Raw genomic sequence first — 13,219 nt, forward strand, 5'->3', positions numbered from 1 at the left:
GGTGTGTGTGTTTCAGTGCGTGCGGGCATGCCTTTGTACGTGCGTGCGTGTGAGTGTTGGGGGTAGGGAGTGAGCGCCGCATGAGATTAGCATCTTTTTGATGGATGGATGGATGTGGTTTTCTTTGCATCACTAGTTGTTTTGCAGTTTCTGCTTCTTGCTTTTGAGGAATGTAGCTGCAATGCGGGAACTGAAATAAAGCCACGTGAGAAAACAATAAGTCGCGTGAAGCGATATTAAAACACTTAGTCAAGTAACAGATTAACACCAACAAACAGTCATCGCCAAGACTATATTCAAGATAGTCTCGACTGTAATTCGGAGCACAGTTTTAGAGTAAACATGACATATGTATATATTTTTTAATTCTGGAGAAATTGAGGAATACGATACATTCTTTTTCAAATCTGTCAGTGAAAAGTTGATTTTAATGACAACTTTAATTAGCAAACTAATTAACTAGTTTTTAAGCCTCCAAGCCGAAATGCAATACCAAAGTCCGGGCTTCGTCAAAGATTACTTGACCAAAATTTCAACCAATTTGATTGAAAAATGAGGGCGTGACAGTGCTGTCTCAACTTTCACAAAAAGCCGGATATGACGTCATCAAAGACATTTATCGAAAAAATAAAAAAAAGTCCGGGGATATCATACCCACGAACTAACATGTGAAATTTCATGAAGATCAGTCCAGTAGTTTTCTCTGAATCGCTCTACACACACACACACACACACACACACACACACCATGTACCACCCTCGTCTCGATTCCCCGTCTATGTTAAAACATTTAGTCAAAACTTGAATAAATGTAAAAAGGAGGAAGAGAATAATAAAAATGACCCAAAAATAATCAACAAATGACGGGTCTCGCCTGCCTCCTTAATCATATCATTTCCCTGACGCTGTGGACCGGTGATCTATTTTTTTTAATGATGTCGGTCCAACCAGCAGTAAGAATGACGAGTTAAAAAAAATGCTTTTGTAGTTGTTTTGTTTGTTTGTGTGTTTTGTTTATTTGTGTGCTTGTGGTTTGTGGTGTAAACAAATAATGATACAGATCCTTTAAGAACATTTTGGGCTTAATTTTCTGATATTCTTTACATCGCCGCGCGCGGGCGCGCGCGCGTGTGTGTGTGTGTGTGTGTGTGTGTGTGTGTGTGTGTGTGTGTGTGTGTGTGTGTGTTGTCTGTAATTGTGAGTGTTTGTGTGTGTGTATGTCTGTGTGTGTGTGTGTATGTCTGTGTGTGTGTGTGTGTGTGGTTTCCTCTCATGACAGGTACCACTCTACCTCTTGCTTTGCGTTTACATGCAAGGGTGGTGTGTGCGTGCGTGCGTGCGTGCGTGCGTGTTCCTCTGTTTGCATCTGTGTGTGTGTGTATGTGCTTGCTATAGTGCGTTACAGTACTGTCTGGTTGGCCAGTACTATCTGGTCAAATGGGTCAAAATAGCCATTTCTGCACTTTCGCTGCTTGTGGAAGACACTTCAAATACTCCTATGATACGAGTGATAAATATCAAGCCTACTGACAAACTGCCACATTTTCGCGTTTCGTTACATTTTCATTTTTATATAATTTTCTCAAGCAATGGGAACTCCCGGGCATTCCCCTTTTACGCGCGCGTCATGAAGTTCGGCTGCAAAATGCACGTGTCGCTATTTTTCATCTGTGCCCTGCTTGTAGCGTTTTGTGGCGAAGGAGGACTTGCGGCAGACAAAGAGGACGAGAAGAATGTAATTGTGGCAAACTATCATTCATTGAATGTGTTGCATTGTAGTGATCTAGGTCAGTTTTTCCTGTTTGTCCCCCTCCATCAGCCCCCACCCCCAACACACACACACATACACACACACACACACACACACACACACACACACACACACACACACACACACACACACACACACACACACACACACACACACAGAGTACAGATAAAGAGAGAGAGAGAGAGAGAGAGAGAGAGAGAGAGAGAGAGAGAGAGAGAGAGAGAGAAACTGAAACTGAAACTGAACTTTATTATCAAAGGATAGAGGTTTTAGGCAAAGCCTAATCTTACAACCTGTCCCTTATACAAACACTTAATACAGACGCACATAATATAGATATAGTAAAATTGACAAGGTTATTGTTACTTACAGACGTACATAATGTAAATAGTAATAAGAAAGGGGTTATGGTTTTGTATACACATTCAAAAATGGGAAAAACAATAAAGAGAGAGAAAGAGAGACAGTGAGAGAAAGAGAGACAGTGAGAGAGACAGTGAGAGAGACAGAGGGAGAGTGTTTGAGAGAGAGGAGAGAGAGAGAGAGAGGGGGGGAGAGTGTTTGTGAGAGAGAGAGAGAGAGAGAGAGAGAGAGAGAGAGAGAGAGAGAGAGAGAGAGTTTCTGCGCGCGTTCAATTCGTGCGATATTTTTAACAATCGTACCCGCTTTTAGATTTCTTGATTTATACAGAGAAAAGCCTGGTGGCCAGAAATACTCCTCCCACAAAGTATTTGGGAAAGACGTACTGGAAAAGAAACAGAAAAAAAAGGTTGGCAAGTGAAGAGTGACACATCGTAAGACAAAAGACAACTTTATGATCTCATCCAAGAAATGTTGATGTGGTGCAGAACACACAAAGCAACAGACGTGTTATCCACATTAAAAATAACATCTTGCAAGAATAACATTTAAAATCTTATTACACAGAATTATACAATATATAAAACAGATATATATATATAAATATTTGGTTTTTAAAATCAATCAATTGTGTCAAAAAATTCATGACTTCGCATGTCTACAGATAAATGATTGATACATGTACTGCCAGTGATTTATTTGCGTGTAACCACTGACGGAATTTTGCAATATTCTCCCCATATAAAGCAAAACTATTTGGCGATTCAACATCCTTGCAGTGTTCTTTTTTCTTTCTTTATATTACATGTTGCCACTTTAAAGGTGGATCTGGTACTGTATTTACAACTGGACAAGCCAAAGACAGGCTAATGCAGACCTGGTATCAGAGGCGACGAAATACAGCAGTTTCCCTTGATCCTTCCAATGCCTCGGAATGGGGGAGGGAGTCTTGTGTCTGGCAACCATGAGACAGTGGCGATTTACGATGAACTAAAGCCCAGGTCCATTCGGGGACCATCTTGGGCAAGGCCTGATGGGATGCCAGCTTTATGTTTCCCGAGACAGAGCCCCGGATGTGTTTCTCTCCTCGTCTCGGTTAAAAGTGACAAGACCTTCGTGCTGAAGTAGTGGTCAGCTCCAAAGTATAATCATAGGTAACAATGTGTTCCATTTGTTACTCACATTGGGAATTCTGAGAGATTGTGTTTGCTTAGCGGATCAATACAAAGAGGTCGAGCCATTTCATTTTTGCGTCCGCTCATTGTTACTTGCAGATACTCGCACAGCAACTATCAGACTATGTCTGGAACTTTGAAAGTGTCACATTGTTTCTTAAAGGCACAGTACGCCTCCCGTAAACCATCACAAATACTGTCAGGCTTTTAAACACAGTACAAACACCCTTTCGTTTAAACACTCACCGCTTGAGAAAATCCTAGGTGCCCAACGTAAAGAGTGAGCAATTTTCAAAGAATTAATTTTGCGGATTGCGGATTTTGGCGCTAGACCTAATTTTTAAAATCTAAATAATAAATTGACACCTTGTTGCACAAACATTCTTAAATCATAAAAGAATTTTTTTTTTCATCAAGACAAGATCAGTCCAATTCGAAGTTTTCAAAGTTTGAAAAAAGAAAAGCCCGGAAGCAGGGTCACGCAAGGTCGTGGTTCTCGTAGCAGACGACGGTTATGCCTATCGCCAGTTCCTCTGAACAGTCTAAAGCCATCGCTAGAGTTCGTGTGAATCGCAGCCGTTTGTTGCGTTTTGATTCAGAGGTACATAATAACGTGCTATTGCAGATAAGCTTACAGCGATTCGCATTGAAATCACAAACTGACGACTACATTGTGAAAAAAAAGGAAACTAGATCACACGGGTTTACTGTGGCTCAGGGGTAAGATAAACCACGCAAAAATAAATTCTTTGAAAATTGCTCGCTCTTTACGGAGGGCACCTAAGATGTTCTCAAGCGGTGAGTGTTTAAATGAAAGGGTGTTTGTACTGTGTGTAAAAGCCTGACAGTATTTGTGATGGTTTACGGGATGCTTACTGTGCCTTTAATCGTTTTTGAGTCTTCCGCCCTTTTTCTTCTCCTAAATTTTATTTTTGCTCTTACTTTTGTGGAAGGAAGAAAAGCCACGAACTTGTGATAATCCTGAAAGTGTACACAATGTCATTCCTTGTACGTGAGTCTGCGGGATTGTGTGTGTGTGTCCGTGTGTGTGTGTGTGTGTGTGTGTGTGTGTGTGCGTGTGTGTGTGTGTGTGTGTGTGTACATTTGAATTTTGCTCTTGGGGAGTCCGACAAGTGGGTAAATTACATTATGCAACACAGCCTGCGAGTTAAGTCGTATTATTGTATGCAAAGGACCAACAGAATGTTGGTTTGGTCTCCCTGGAGGAATGATACGCCCCCAGCCTGGTGGCATGAAGCAGTTTTTACTAGACATGAATGTGGAGTTGAGATCGAGAGGGTTTACGCCCAAACGGCCTGAGTAAGTCATCGTTGAAGCGTTTTACTTGTACCCGTAAACTACCTTGTAAACGCCCACCCCCCATATGCACGAATTGTGCCCAAAAGTAGGGGATGAGCGTTTACAAGGTACTGTGCCCTGTACACGATCAGTTCCTCGTTAGAAATTGTGATATTTGGTCTCTTGATATGAACATGTTAATAGGATATGTTTCTGTGCACAAATAGTCAACCAGTATGTATCTTTCTTGCGATATGCGAGTGCCTAAACAGAATAAAACATAAACATTAAACACGAACACAATATCATTGTTCTTTTACTCATATGCAAGCTGTAAAATATGACGGAAAATCTGCTTCCCAGAACCGCCGCTAATCGCAGTGAGAGTGAATAAACACACATCCTAAAAAACAAAAAATGAATTGCCTTTGTAGTCAGTCATTTCTATGAGCCAAGCTATCTAGTGAATAAAGGGGTACGGTATTTTTGAGAGCTAAAACCTTTCAGACGGAATGGTGTAATCAAACACTGTTCTGGTCACTTGCTCTCTTTAAATAATAAAGCAATGCACACCTCTTCAACTGCAGAAGAGCGTCCCAAATCTTCATCACCTGATACTCCAGCGGTGAGAGTATCAAATCAACATTATAGCTGTCTTTCAGAATCTAGTCATTGTTCCCTTAGATGGAAATGTCTTTACAGGGTACAAAAATTTACACACACTAACATAAAAACATTTTGACACCATTTATCCAAAAGTTGGGGGTGGGCGTTTACAGGGCCCAAGGTACTGTGCCCTATGCACAGATATTGACCAAAAGTAGGAGGTGGGCGTTTACTCGATACTGGGCGTTCACAAGGTAGTTTACGGTACATGCGAGCGTGCGTTGTTGTAACGTTACAGTGCGTGTGTGTGTATGTGTGTGTGTGTGTGTACGTGTGTACGTGTGTGTGTACTTGTGTGTGTGTGTGCGTGTGTGTGTGTGTGTGTGTGTGTGTGCGTGCGTGCGTGCGTGTGTGTGTGTGTGTGTATGTGTGTGTGCATGTGCGTGTCTGTGCGTGAGTGTGTGTGTGTGTATGTGTACGTGCGTGCGTGTGTGTGTGTGTGTGTGTGTGTGTGTGTGTGTGTGTGTGTGTGTAATCAGCCACCTGCACTTATGGCAGAATGGCCGAGGTATTTTACGTGCCACAGTGGTGACACGGCGTTTGAACATGGATACCGTACCTGAGTCTGCAAATAAAGTTGACCCGTGTCCGTCCCGGCCCAGTTTCGTACCTGCGACTTTAGGATCACAAGTCCAGTGCTCTACCAACTTGTTTGTTTGTTTGTTTGTTCGTTCATAGGCTGAAACTCCCACGGCTTATACGTGTATGCCCGTTTTTACCCCGCCATTTAGGCAGCATACGCCGCTTTCGGAGGAGCATGCTGGGTATTTTCGTGTTTCTATAGCCCACCGAACTCTGACATGGATTACAGGATCTTTTTCGTGCGCACTTGGTCTTGTGCTTGCGTGTACACACGGGGGTGTTCGGACACCGAGGAGAGTCTGCACACAAAGTTGACTCTGAGAAATAAATCTCTCGCCGAACGTGGGGAGGAACTCTCGCTGACAGCGGCCAACTGGATACAAATCCAGCGCGATACCGACTGAGCTTCATCCCCGCCCTGCTCTACCAACTGAGCTACCGGGCCCCCGAACCCATGCACCAACTACTCTCATCATCGCGCAGTAGTTTGTTTCAAAGCGACCCCATACCCCGAATCATCTCATCCTCGCGCAGTAGTTTGTTTCAAAGCGACCCCAACTATATACTCTCGTCCTCTCGCAGTAGTTTGTTTCAACGCGACCCCATACCCCAACTATATATACTATCATCCTCGCGCAGTAGTTTGTTTCAAAGCGACCCCATACCCCAACTAATCTCTTTCTCGCGCAGTTGTTTATTTCAAAGCGAACCCATACTCCAACTATATACTCTCATCCTCGCGCAGTAGTTTTGTTCAAAGCGACCCCATACCCCAACCAATCTCTTCCTCGCGCAGTAGTTTGTTTCAAAGCGACCCCATACCCCAACTATACACTCTCATCCTCGCCCAGTAGTTTGTTTCAAAGCGACCCCACACCCCAACTATACACTCTCATCCTCGCGCAGTAGTTTGTTTCAAAGCGACCCCATACCCCAACTAATCTCTTCCTCGCGCAGTAGTTTGTTTCAAAGCGACCCCATATCCCAACCATACACTCTCATCCTCGCGCAGTAGTTTGTTTCAAAGCGACCCCATACCCCAACTAATCTCTTCCTCGCGCAGTAGTTTGTTTCAAAGCGACCCCATACCCCAACTATACACTCTCATCCTCGCGCAGTAGTTTGTTTAAAAGCGACCCCATACCCAAACTAATCTCTTTCTCGCGCAGTAGTTTGTTTCAAAGCGACCCCATACCCCAACTATACACTCTCATCCTTGCGCAGTAGTTTGTTTCAAAGCGACCCCATACCCCAACTAATCTCCTCCTCGCGCAGTAGTTTGTTTCAAAGCGACCCCACACCCCAACTATACACTCTCATCCTCGCGCAGTAGTTTGTTTAAAAGCGACCCCATACCCCAACTAATCTCTTCCTCGCGCAGTAGTTTGTTTCAAAGCGACCCTATACCCCAACAATACACTCTCATCCTCGCGCAGTAGTTTGTTTCAAAGCGACCCCATACCCAAACTACTCTCATCCTTGCGCAGGAGTTTGTTTCAAGACGACTCCATATCCCAACTAATCTCATCCTCGCGAAGTAGTTTGTTTTAAGGCGACCCCATACCCCCACTCGCGCAGTAGTTTGTTTCAAAGCGACCCCAAACCCCAACTATTACTCTCATCCTCGCGCAGTAGTTTGTTTCAACGCGACCCCATACCCCAACTATATTTACTCTTAGTCCTCGCGCTGTAGTTTGTTTCAAAGCCTCGACCCCATACCCCAACTGATATCATCTTCGCGCAGTAGTTTGTTTTAAAGCCTCGACCCCATACCCCAACTATATATACTCTCATCCTCGCACAGTAGTTTGTTTCAAAGCGACTCCATACCCCAACTAATCTCATCCTCGCGCAGTAGTTTGTTCCTAATCGACCCCATATCCCAACTAATCTCATCCTCGCGCAGTAGTTTGTTTTAAAGCCTCGACCCCATACCGCAACTAAATATACTTTCATCCTCGTGCAGTAGTTTGTTTCAAAGCCTCGACCCCATACCCGGACTAATCTCATCCTCGCGAAGTAGTTTGTTTTAAGGCGACCCCATACCCCAACTAATCTCATCCTCGCGCAGTAGTTTGTTTTAAAGCATCGACCCCATACCCCAACTATTATCATATTCGCGCAGTAGTTTGTTTTAAAGCCTCGACCCCATACCCCAACTATATATACTCTCATCCTCGCGCAGTAGTTTGTTTCAAAGTGACCCCATACCCCAACTAATCTCATCCTCGCGAAGTAGTTTGTTTCAAAGCGCAGCTCTGCCACATCCTCCCACCCTCCCCACCAACATCACCTACCCATCACAACCGTCTCCTGCCCCCTGCCCCCTTTGCACAGTTTCATTACGAATACAACTTTCAATCGCTCCCAGAGACACCTTCATCCTTACCCTCTGCTCTCCGTCATTTTTTTCCACGCCTTAACGACTTAAAGCACAGTATGGATTGTTTTATAGCCTATGCGTCCCAAACCCTGCCCCCCCCCCCCCCTCCCACACATCTTCGGCAACAACCACCACCATCATCACCACTACGATTTAACTCCCCCCCCCCCCCACATCACTATTAATACCATCTTCGACCGTCGCCACAATCTCTTCTCTTCATCCTCCCCCTCCCCCCCCCCCTCCCTGTTTATTTCAAATAGAGCACCCTCAATTGCAGCGCCGAGTTTCATTCAGCCAGTGTTTAATGACCGGCCAGCGTTCCATGAAAGGATTCCGGAGATAAAGCGGCAAATTCCAGTTTCAATGAAAGCGCCAAGCCGTTTATAACCGTTGCCAGCAAACTCCGGAACCGCAGGGAGAAGGTGATTTCTGTCACCGACAGTCGGGCCGTAGACAATTGAGTCGCTGCTTTTGGACCTATTGCTTGCCTCCCTTTGAAAGGAAATTCCAGAACTGCACAAATTCCCAAATGGTGCCAATTCCTGAATGGCCAATATCGTTGAATGGGGGGCGATTTTGAGGACCTTGAAGCCCGGGCTGGATATTCTGCTGACATTTCCGGGCAACGGATATTGTCGGGCATCCTTGAACACGACACTTTTGACGTTGGCTTAGTCCGTTGTCATCACAATGGCTGACAAAATGGCCGCCCTCCTAAATTTAACGGGCAAGTGACTTGTTCGATGACTACTCTGGGGGTGGACGTTTGAAACATTTTTAAAACCTGTGGTGGTGAAGATGACGAAATTACTGACAGAGACCATTAAAGAGACTCCGTCCCGTGTAAACAAAATTAAATAAATAAATTAAACAAACCACCATTGTTCTGTTCAGGCTTTTACATGGAATAAAACCATTCTTACACTTCGAAATATAGGAAACATCAGCGGCCTGGCTGCCTTCTATGCAGAGTGCTAGCTGTCATTCATTGTGGAATACACTTTGTAACAGACGCCTATGTCAATCTGGAACATACATTCATAAATACTTCAGTCAATAAGTTTAACACATAAATATCGTCCAAATTGATAAACAAGAAAGAAAACTAACCAGACGTATAGTTCGATTAGTCAGAGCAAGAAAAATACATTTTGGGGTAAGAGAGAGAGAGAGAGAGAGAGAGAGAGAGAGAGAGAACTCAGAACTCAGAACTTTATTACATAAGGATAAAGGTTTTAGGCTTAGCCTAATCTTCCAACCTGTCCTTGGAACATATACAAAGAATAATTGTAAACAAAAACAAAGACTGCGCACATACCTCATCAAAGTATTAAACTAATAAAACATCAAAATAATGGTCGAGTATAAACATACAAAATATTGGACTCACAAAGTCATATAAAACAAAACCAAATACAAACAAACGTAAATGTTTTTTACATTTCTTAAAAAAGTACAGCAATGTATTGCCGAACAGGGCCATGTATACAGGCAGCTAAAGTTTCAAGAAGAAGGGGGAGGGGGACGAGGGATTACACATTCAGATTAACTACATATACAATATTTAAAAAACAAACAAACACTTAAGAGCATTGCATACATTATCCGAGTACACAATGGAAACTAAACATCAGGGACAGTTTATAGTGTGATCAAATGTGTGTGCAACTGCCTTTTAAAGGCCTTTAATGATGCGGATCGTTTGATTTCTATTGGCAAAGAATTCCACAGAGATGATCCTGAAAAAGCTAAGCTGGATTTATAAAGATCTATACGAGGAATTGGAGGAAGTAAATTTTGAGACCCATACCTCTTCGTAACATGTGTAAAATAGGATTGCACATAACTGGGCACATCACCATGAACTAATTTATACATAAAGACAGCCTTATTGTATGCAAGGTGGGTTTTTAGGGGAAGGAAATTAAGGCTGTTTAACTTCATTTCTGTAGACATGTGCGATTCATACATGATAAGTTTTGCAGCACGACGGTACAAAGAATTGAGTTTCAATAAGTGAACATCACTGCAGCCATCCCACAATGTCGAAGCAAAATTAATATGAGGCATTATGTGAGCATGAACGAACATTTTTAATGTTTCAGACTTCGCGTAATGTTTGAGTTTTGACAACAAATACAAATTCCTTGATAACACTTTGCAGAGGTTGCTTATGTGTGTTTGCCATTTCATTTCTTCATCGACAGTTACACCAAGTATGCGATGTTCTTTAACTTGCTGTATTTGAGTTGTACCTAAGGACAGTTGTAATTTAAGAGGACTTATCTGATGCTTTTGTCTTGTGGTAATAACAATGCTTTTAGTTTTTTCTGGGTGCAGTATCATGGCATTTGATGTGCACCATTTCGCAACTTCGTCCAAAGTGTTCTTCAGGGAAGAATTTACTGATTCCAACGAGGTGTTACTGGTATGAATAGACGAATCGTCTGCAAAAAACTCGCATTTGACTTTATCATCCGATACATGTAAAGGCAAATCATTAACGTAAATACAAAAGAGAATAGGTCCCAATACAGACCCTTGAGGGACGCCATGTTTTACTAGTGCAGTAGACGAATTCTGGCATTGTAGAGTGACATATTGTGTCCGGTCAGCAAGATACGATTTAAAGAAGTCACAGACCGAATCGTTTCTCAAATAATAGTGTAATTTTTTCAACAATATGGAATGATCGACTAAGTCAAATGCTTTCTTAAAATCCAAAAACAATGCTCCTGTAACTTCAGACTTGTTCATTGCTGACAGCCAAGCTTCACAGAGAGACGTAAGAGCTGTGTGGCAAGAATGCTTGGACCGAAAACCGGATTGAAACTGATGGAACAAATTTTGTTCTTCTATGTAAGCAAGAAGATGCTTGTGCACATGCCGTTCTAATGGTTTTGACAAAACAGGCAGCAAAGAAATGGGTCTAAAATTACTTGGGTCTGAGAGATCTTTACATTTGGGAAGGGGTATGACTTTGGCGCTTTTCAATTTAGACGGAAAAAAGTTCTGCTCAATACTAAGGTTATATACGAACGTGAGCGAATCCACAATATACGGTAGAGAAAGCTTCAATAACTTCACGGGTATTTTATCAGGACCCATGGACTTTTTATTCTCCAGGTTTTCAATAAATGTTCCGACCTCATGAACTGCAATCGGAGGAATGATAAACGCTTCATTGTTTATTCTGTTCCGCTGACAGTATTCGTCCAATTTTTCAAAACAGTTATCTGTACCCGGAGAATATGTTTCTGCCACAGAAGCCTTCAATTTATCCGCTAAAGATATAAAATGATTATTAAATTCTTCCGCAGATAGTTTTGTTAGATTAGCAGTTGACTTTTTCCTAGATTTATCAAGGATTTCATTTACTGCCCGCCAAATTGTTGCAGTATCTTTCTTATCGGAAATCAATTTATCAAAGTAACCGGTTTTTGATTGTCTCACTCGGTTTAACACCTCATTCCTCTGCTGTTTATATTCGTCTGTCATCTTATTTTCCTTGAAATAATCTCTCAGTGCCATCGCCTCTATAATATCTGATGTTAACCAAGGCGGAAGTCTGGCATGTTTTACTCTATGCTGACGCAGGGGCACGTGCTTATCTATAATTGTGCTTAAAATGCTATACAAGTGATTAAAAGCATCATCTGCAAGACTGAAATCAAAAACGCTCTGAAATGGAGCTTCACTAAGATCACGAAAAAATGCAGACTCATCAAAATGTCTAAAACTTCTGTATTCTATGGTCGTGTGGCCTTTTGGTCCTGATTTAGGCAAGCGCATAGAGACCGAACAAAAAATAGGCCTATGATCGCTGATACTGGAATTGGACACATACACATTTGAAACAATCTTCTTATTATCAGTATATATATGATCAATAAGAGTTGCAGTTGTGTCTGTTATTCTTGTTGGGTTCAGAACCAGTTGATGAAGACCTAATAAAGTTGTTGTTGAATTCCATACTGTTTGAGGCTTATTCAAATTAATATTAAAATCTCCAAGCAATAAAATATCTTTATTGCGTGATTTGACTTTATCCATCATCTGAATGAAATATTCTGACCAAATCGACGTTTCGGCAGGGTTACGATATATATAACCTATGAGTAGAGGCGAGGTTTTACAGTTTTTTACTTCAATCCAAATGCACTCAATATTGTCGTCCTCTAAATCAGTTCTTCGTGTTGCACATTCAGAAATTGATTCATGAATATAGACTGCAATGCCTGTCTGATTCTTCCTTGCGCTGTCGCGTCGCAAAACAGAGTATTGGGAAATGTAAATCAAGTTATCGGCAATTCTCGAGTCGAGCCGTGTTTCGCTCATCCCAAAAACATGAACTGGCTGTGAGCCTTGGTTTAGCAGCACGCATATATCAGGCACTTTGTTAACGAGATGATAGACATTAAGATGTCCAACCTGGAGAGTGTGTTTTGACACGTTTGAATTCATAATAATTATAATAAACAAAATTATTATCAACAACCAAAAATCTGAGAACAAATTAAACAGAGATTAAATCAATGAACAAACACGGAGAAAAAATAATGCACAAAAGAGCAAAAAGTGAAACAAACAAGTTACAATTTCAGTAACTGTCTAACTTAACGGAAAAGTCAAGTGAGAAGTAGTAAATCGGAATTTAAAAAAAAATCTGCGAAATGTTATAAGCGTTCGATGCACAGCAATTATAAATGTACCTGCCAGCACTGCACTCATACACACACAGAATATGATAAAATAAAATTAAACAGTTCGAACAGGGATGAACGATACGCTAAATTAAATCCCCACAACGCTAACACGATTTCACTTTCTTTAAGCAGAGGCATTCATAGTCTCTCCGCAAACGGGTTTGAATCAAAGATTAACACACACAAGGAAGAAACACACGCGTGTTTGGATGCAGATGTTTTCACAGTGTTTAAAGCAGCAGAATACTTGGGGGGTCGTGGACAAAATTAACAC

General features: G+C 42.0%; 1 protein-coding gene across 1 annotated transcript in view; it reads left to right on the forward strand.

The window, feature by feature from the left end:
- LOC138966224 (aminopeptidase O-like) overlaps positions 1–13,219 on the forward strand; it is a gene marked incomplete in the record, with an annotated part of 57,094 nt that overhangs the window by 20,534 nt on the left and 23,341 nt on the right.

This window comes from Littorina saxatilis, linkage group LG5, assembly GCF_037325665.1.
Source record: "Littorina saxatilis isolate snail1 linkage group LG5, US_GU_Lsax_2.0, whole genome shotgun sequence".
Classification (NCBI taxonomy): domain Eukaryota; kingdom Metazoa; phylum Mollusca; class Gastropoda; order Littorinimorpha; family Littorinidae; genus Littorina; species Littorina saxatilis.